The sequence below is a fragment of the Solanum dulcamara genome, chromosome 9 (assembly GCF_947179165.1).
Source record: "Solanum dulcamara chromosome 9, daSolDulc1.2, whole genome shotgun sequence".
Classification (NCBI taxonomy): Eukaryota; Viridiplantae; Streptophyta; class Magnoliopsida; order Solanales; family Solanaceae; genus Solanum; species Solanum dulcamara.
The window spans coordinates 10,256,489-10,264,771 of NC_077245.1; positions in this window are offsets into that span (position 1 = coordinate 10,256,489).

The window sequence follows — 8,283 nt, forward strand, 5'->3', positions numbered from 1 at the left end:
AACATTTTAATAAGTCAGAAATAATGAACTTGTTCAATTGGCAACAGCCAACAAGTACTGACTCATAGATAAAAGTTGACAGTGTTGTTCAAAAATTGAAACTCATATTTAATATACAACACATTACACTATCTTTACGGTCAGTAATTGACACCTCACATCAAGATGAAAGCCAAAAGATCATTTGACATATAGAATCGATTGAGAAGAGCACCCAACGAGGATTTGTTGCTTGAGTATCCAAATTGATTGACTGTTCAGTTTACTTGCTCTCACCTCATAATTAGAATAATTAATTGGTCGTCGACGGGAACTTGTGGCTCGAAGACAAAGTAAAATAAGGATAGATAAGACGATCATATTCGTACAAGATTCTACAAATATCAGTAGATTATTAGCTGACACACATAATAGTATTTCTAGATGGAACATTTGCATTGGACATAGTACATATTTTATAGCTTGAGTAGAGCTTGATATATTACCTTTGATGTCTATAAATAATAGTTTGCACTCATTTGTAACAAATTCAACTTTTGACAATACTAAACAATATACTGATATTCTAGTACTCCAAGTTTTCTTTATTTTACATTCATAAAATAAACAAGGCATTTGCCATCCCCAATTTTAGAACCGGCCACACTTATAAGCTTGTCTCCGGAATCAAGATGAAACAAGCATCATCTAGCTCTACTGTTTCCTTTACTTATTTTACTAACCAATGAATTAAATCAATTCTCATGTAATTGATCTCATAACAAATTTAATTATATCATTTTCCGATGAAAGAAATTCAATGCCCCATCCCCATGAACAACAATAGCTATTTTTAAAAATAATTTGTTACGAAAGATCAAAAGTTAAAATCATCGTCCATTATGATATCTTATTTCTACAATCTTTTCGATTGAAGCAATCCCATTTTTTCGAGTTGCTTGAATATAATTTTTGCTTTTTTTAAAAAAATCTCTTTCTTCTATCTTTCATTATTGTTGTTATTATTAATTAATTATTGTTGTTCTTGTTGTTGTTTTTGTTGTAAATGTATCAATATCAAAAATTTTCTGTCAAATCAAATGATAAAAAACAGTAGAATACACTTTTATTTAATGTTGCGTGTTGACTTAGGGACTTTTTTTTTGTCCATGAAACATATATATATATGTGTGTGTGTGTGTGAATTCATGGAAGTTGAGTATGAGCACTAAGAAAATTGATCCCATGCACGTATTGAGTGATCACAAGATTGAAATATACATGTATTAATTTCCACTTACTGTGCACAAATAGTTTGAGAATTTGGAACAATCTCAATAACTATATCACAAGCATAATATATATCCTTTATGGATAATGTTAGTGGGACGATATATATCTACAACATATGCAACTCAAATTAATCACGTAAGTAATTTCTCTTCGATTTGGACAGGAATTGATAATATTGACAATGATATGAAAGAATTCAATTATTATGACTTTAAGTCGATGCCCCAATAAATAACGGTATCTAATACTGAAACATTGTAATTGACTCGTTGAGGATGACAGCATCTAGTGTAGTTAGGACTTAGGTCATATATATATTCAATCTTTAAGAAAATGATTCATTAATCAGTGGCTCTTAATTATGTTAATTAAAGCTTATGTAGCTACAATCCGAAGAATATGGGTGGACGTGTTTTTGGACCATTGGATTGGATATGAGAATTTTGATTTTTGGATTGAAGAAATTGCAATTCAATTAAGTTTGAATTGAATTTTTTAAGTTCGGTATTGGATTAATCGGTTTGGATACTTTAGATTTTCGTTTTTAACTTTTAAATCTTTAAGGCATGTCATAACAATTAACAATTTCAATTACAGTTCAGTTAATAGTTTGTTTCTTAAAATACATAACTTTCTATGTGAACTAGTCACCCTGCCATTCATGTTATATAAACTTCATATTGGACTTAATACTATAATGGGTTGAGCCGTAAGGTACTATTTTATTGGACCTTTGGAAATTGGACTTATTAGTATATATATTGGATGAATACGATGTATAAATTTAGGCAACATATCCTCTTATGTTATGAGGTTAGGTTAATGCCCTACATCACCTTTGTTTCAGCAAATAATTTGTTTATGAACTTTCTGTTATAAAAAAAATATTTATCTAATTTCTCTATAATTACAATCATTCGTCTAATATTCTTTTTAAGCCAATCACCATTAATAATCGAACAAATGACCAAAATTATCATGGCAAATATAACCACTTTTTAATAAGTTTTTTTTTTTCATCTCCATAAAATTCAAATATTTTCTTTATTTTTTTTAATTATGCTCAATCAAGCTAAAATAACAAAATGAATCACGGGTAGTATATCTTTATTCTTATTTGACAAGCACGAGATAATTTAACTAAAAATACCTTTAAACATCGACTTCCACCTTTCTCAATCCTATCTCTCACACAAATAAACTCTTTCTAGAAGAAATAAAAAAAGTCTAATTATTCTAAACTCACTAAAATCTTTCCCTAAAAATACAAAAAATGTTTAGACAGTTTTTTCTCTTTTAATTCAATCTAAAAAGAGAGAAGTGACAACAGGGATAAATCATGTACGTTACCCTTAATTAGGACGGAGATTTAGAAAAACAAATGCGTAAACAAGTTGTCACGATCCCGATTTGCCGTGACTGACACCCACACTGATCCTCCAGTGGAAGAACCACTTATTACAGCTCAAACTAATAGAAATCGCAAGAGATAAACAAATTAAAATTGCGGAAGCAAGTTTAAATACTTAAATAAGACCAAGCTCCCATAAACTCAGAAAATCTAATCAAACAACCCAAAATAGGCAAAAATTAACACCTAGGACCTGAAAGTCGATGTACCAAAATTCTGATAAAAATAACAAGTCTAGAAAAGGGGGTGCAACCCCAATAAATAATAAAGTAATAATATTTAAGAGTCATTTTCCTGAAAGAAGGACTAGAATGTAGAAGAGCTCATGGTAGCATGAAAGAACTGGCTCACCCTCAAGCTCTAACGACTAATGATCTTCTAGGTGAGGTCTCTCCGTCAACCGCCTGAATATGCCCTGTCCTCAACAAAAACAGAGCAAGTATAGTATCAGTACACAAAATCAACAGTGTATTGATAGAATCACGCGGCTAGCCAGTAAGTGAGTTATGGACACCAACACGGTAAGCATATATATACAGAATAAATTTAACCATTTCCATCTCAAACAGTACTCAACAAGATCACAATTCATTAGTCTCAATATCATGCAATTTCATATATGGGCCCTCTCATGGGACCTCCAAACACTTATTTATGTGTTGGAACGTGACACCCGAACCAAGGTTTGTGTCAGAACGTAACAGCCGATCCAAAAGTGTGTAGGTACGTGACACCCAATTCAAAATGTATGTCGGAACGTGACACCCGCTCCAAACATACAAATCAGCCACAAATACAATCAATAGTCAACCATCATGTCCCCAAGAATAGGTTCATCATAAGTTAGGCCAGTAAATGATCATTTTCCATAATGCATATCATGCTTCCCTATTCATATACACATATGCATACAATGAAGTAATTTACCAAGTACATTGATCACATACGGGAAACAAACCATCACCTACCTCGAATTCGAGTTTTGACAACTCTAAAGTGTAGGAGCTTTTCCTTTCCGAGTTCGTTCAACTTGTTCTTGGTCTAAAAATAATAAATACATACAAAGGATAAATAAAATGGCCTAATTAACATGAATTATAACGTAATTCCCATCCTAGGCCAAACCCATGATCCTAACCCCATTCTAAGGCTACTTCCCACCATTAGTTTCAAGCCAAAACCCTCCCCCAAAGATCACCCCCATAGATTATGAGTTCTAGGAATCAATTACAAGTTTAGGAAGTGAATTACTTATCTTTGGCACAAATTGTGGTGGAAACCAGTAGAAAATCACCCTAAGTCGTTTCTGGTCTTTTAAGAACGAAGTGGGAATGACTAAAACCATTTTTGAATTTTTTTCCGACTTAAGTCACGTCTGTCCCGCTCCAGTGGGAGAAATCTAGCCAACGCGGGATGCACGAAAATAGAGAGCTCGGAACTTGAGCTCCAAACTCCCATTTCACAACACACCCTCTCCCCATGGCATTCTAAATTATACTCTTTGCGCCAATATCAATTTTGGGAGTTTTACTCACCTAAATGTGATTTCGTGAAGCCGTACAGGCTCCTTAACGTCTTGGCTATCAACTCAAATGATCAAATAAATGATTTGATCCCCCACCCATTGCCGGGTCACCCTAGGCTTCGCCTGACTCAGAGTTCGTCCAAGTTTGACCTAGGTTTAAATTTTTCTATGTCACTACTCAAAATTTTCTGGCCCAGATTCCTTTCCTATTGATTTTTCTGTAACGAAGGGAACAGATCGTTACACTAGTGTAGTACGACATTGACTTATTTTAACAGATAATAAAAAAAATAGCATCAATATAATTTGGAGTTGATAAGGACCATGTCTTTGCTAGACCACAAAATTTAAGTTCATATCATCAACAACAAAAAAAAATGATATGACATATATAGGAATTAATGGACATTGTGGTTTGAGTTCTATGTAGGTATTGCCTATCTTCTTGTTGACGTTTGATCGACTATTTCTTGATCCACGTTGCTCATTTTATTTGGAGGTAGAAATTTACTAAATTCGTGCTCAATTAAATACTATAACATTAAACATATTCCGTGTGGCAATCCAATTCCAATCCGTTACTTTGATAGCTAGGTCACTCATTTCTCATATGCACAGTTGAAATTTCAAGTTTTTTTAAAAAATTATTAATAGGAATTCTTCAGAGCGTATTACCCGATTTACACTAAGGGAATGGATTGTTAATTCGGACTCGAATAAGATAGGACTGCGCGCGTAATGTTTCATGGAGCTAACTGTTGTGGTCCATAAAGCCATAGGCAATAAATGTAAATTGTAAGCTGGCCTCTAGCTAATTCCTGGATTACTATGAAATCATGTAATCATCAACATGCTATGCTGATTAATTGAAACTTGTATAGTCCATATTTAGAGGGTAGGTATAGTGGTAAAGATATTCGTTATATACACATATACTCTAAAAAGGACCACGAATATCTAGTTTAATTAATCGAAGATGAAATAGTATTGAACTATCAGTCAAATGTCACAAGGAAAGAAAGTCTAATGAACTAAAGAAATAAATAAATTACAACTTTAGTTTTAACGTTTCTAGATAACGTCCAGCTCAAACACAATTGTTCTCCACAGCTTCTTTTTTTCTTAGAAAAATAATATATTTTCAACAAAAAAAATCAAACATTTGAAGAAAACAATCCAAATCCCATGGAAAAAGGCTCGTGATGCGACAATATAATGCCAATGGTAGAGAAACGGACACTAGTAGTGCATTACATATGTTAGGTGATTACGCTATGGGAACACTGCACATTTTGACTATATTATTGGACTTATCTGAACACCAGTATTGTTGAGAAGAATAAACATAATCTTAATGGAATTTTTAACCTCATATAGTCGCTCATTAAAATAATAGTTATTCGATATATATATAAATTAGTGTATATTTAGTTAGTGACTATAATTAGTTTTTGCGAGGGGAAATATATAACATTTCTTTTTAATACGTTTTGGACAAATAATTTTTCTCAAAATATTATGCATCATTAAGAGTATCACTATACTTTATATACAATTTTTTCAAGGCTTAATACATAGCTAGTTCCTTGTATAAAATAGTCAACAATTTTCATTTAGACACTCAAACTACTATTTATTCTGATTGAATATTTGAACAAATGAAAAAGTGTTCTAATTAAAAACTGTGCGTTCTCCAAAGTCTATTATATGCATGCATCAACCTCAATTAGAAAAAATTAAATGTGTGATGTTTTACGGCTTATTGAAACGAATGCATATAATTAAAGGAGAAGTTTATGTGGTTAACTTAACTACCTAATAAACTCTAGGAGAATACGCGCAATTGTTTTGCAAAATTTGAAACGAAGATGTTCAATTGGAACACTTTATCATGCATGTATTCAGGTGCTCAATTAAAACATGTCATAATTCGAGTATCTAAATAAAATTTGATGACGTATTTTAAAAACAACCTATGTATTAAGTCTTCTTTTCAACGATCAAAGTGCCACTTTTTTTACACACTCAAACGAGTGTTATTTTTTTCCAACAAGTATTTGACTTTCCAAAAAATGGAGGTTTCAAAGTAGTTTCAAGTTTTATAGGGACCACAAAATGTAAGGGGTGCACATGGAGGTCGGCAGAAGCAATATTATGGGTCGTTAACTTGCCACTATAGAGAGAATCTATTATCTATCTATAGCTTTATAAAAGCACTATGTAAAGTGATCGATCCATTTCTGAGAAAACGAAAAGCACAGGCACAGAAAACGCAGAAAAAAATGACTAAAAATGAAAAACTTACATATATATGGTTTAGTCCTATCATAACAATAATTGAATAGGGGACCATAAAACCAATATAACAGTAAAAATTTCATACGTAACGTAAGTAAGCCCACTATCACTACATCGATTTTAGCTCACGCTTATATATATGTGTTAGATATACATTTCCAAATTCACTTTCTTAACAGGATAGCCTCATTTGGACAAAAAATAAATTTATTCAAAAGAAGATTGTCTTGCACCACATGGATAATATGTGGACGGTTGGAACTGAAACTTAGCTACACTAAAAGTTGAAAGGGCGAAGTTGCTTATAGCCTGTTTTGGCCATGGGAAGTTAAGTCTGCTCCCTCCCCCACCCACCAAAAAAAAATGATCGTTTAATATTTCAGAGAGTAGATGTTTTTGGGTGACAAGAGAAGTTGCTGGGAGTGTAAACACCTCCCACCTAAAGTTATAGATTTGAATCTCTAAAAAAAATAAAAAGGTGGGAGTTCCTAGGATAGTGGTAAAAAAAGAAAAAGGAAAAAGAGCTAAAATCTAATTTTCTTCTAAGGTATTTTTTAAAATCTAATCGGCCAAACATATATTGATGATGATCGAACATTGGTAAACGTATTTTTCAACTTGATAACAAACTTAACTTGTTACTTTTCGAAAGTACTTAGAACAAAACAAAAAAATAAAAAATACTTACCCGAATATGCTAATTTTGAAAGCTTGACAAATAGGCTATAAATTTCAAATAATATAACGGTAATTTTGCTATTTTCCCTGAAATAAAATTTGAATGCATGGAACAAACAAATGCATTAATATCAATGGTATAACGACCCCAGAATTCTAAAACTTAAAACTAGTTTTTTTTTATAAAAAAAGTCTGAGTGCTTAGCTTACTCATCTCTAGGAGGCTATGTTACCTGGACTCTTCAAAAGTGTCGTTGCGTGTTAGATTCTCTAAAAATAGTATATTTTTAGAGAATCCAATACAGATACAGCATTGAAAGTGAAGAGTCCGCGGAACATAGGTCGGACAACAAGATGTTTGGTACACAGTACATATGCATTATTGTACGTGAAGTAGGTATATTTGCCTACTATTTGGAATCCAATACCTAATAACCTGATCTTCATCTTCTAAACACTAAGGTGTCATTAGTTCCAATTTTTCCAAAAGTGAGTTTGAGAAACATGAGGAGCTTTTAGTTTTTGCAAGATTAAAAAAATTGAGTTTAGAGATTTCCATTTTATTTTTTTTAGTGTTCTTTATGTTTAGTACTCCACAAATAACTGTTTTTTGCAAAATTTGGAACAATTACACTAGTTAAATATGTGGGACCAAAAGGTCTGTCATCACTCAAGTTGGGCATGTTTTTGTCAAGCTAGAATATTCTTGTACCTGCCCCATTAAATTTTGTCAGGGATAAATATATGTGCTTTGCCAAATTATTAGTAATTGGTACTGTAGATACAGTAACGGAATCAGAGGATTGAGAGTCTCAGGTTCATAGAAAGATGAAAAGTATACCCGCCGAGAAAATTATATTCAATGATCTTGATAATGGACGGTCTTCAATTTGTGATTTTGCTTGTCCCATATAGAAATCTTATTTAAAATCAAAAGTATTGCTCGTGATGAGTCAATACTAAATAAACTTGAAGTTTTGTTCATAGTCTAACTGAGTATAAAAGTTCAAAGCCATCTACTTGCAAGATCATTCTTGTAAATCACCTCACGAGCCACCGTTGCTCGCTGCTTGCCTTTGGAGTAGGAATAATATAAGAT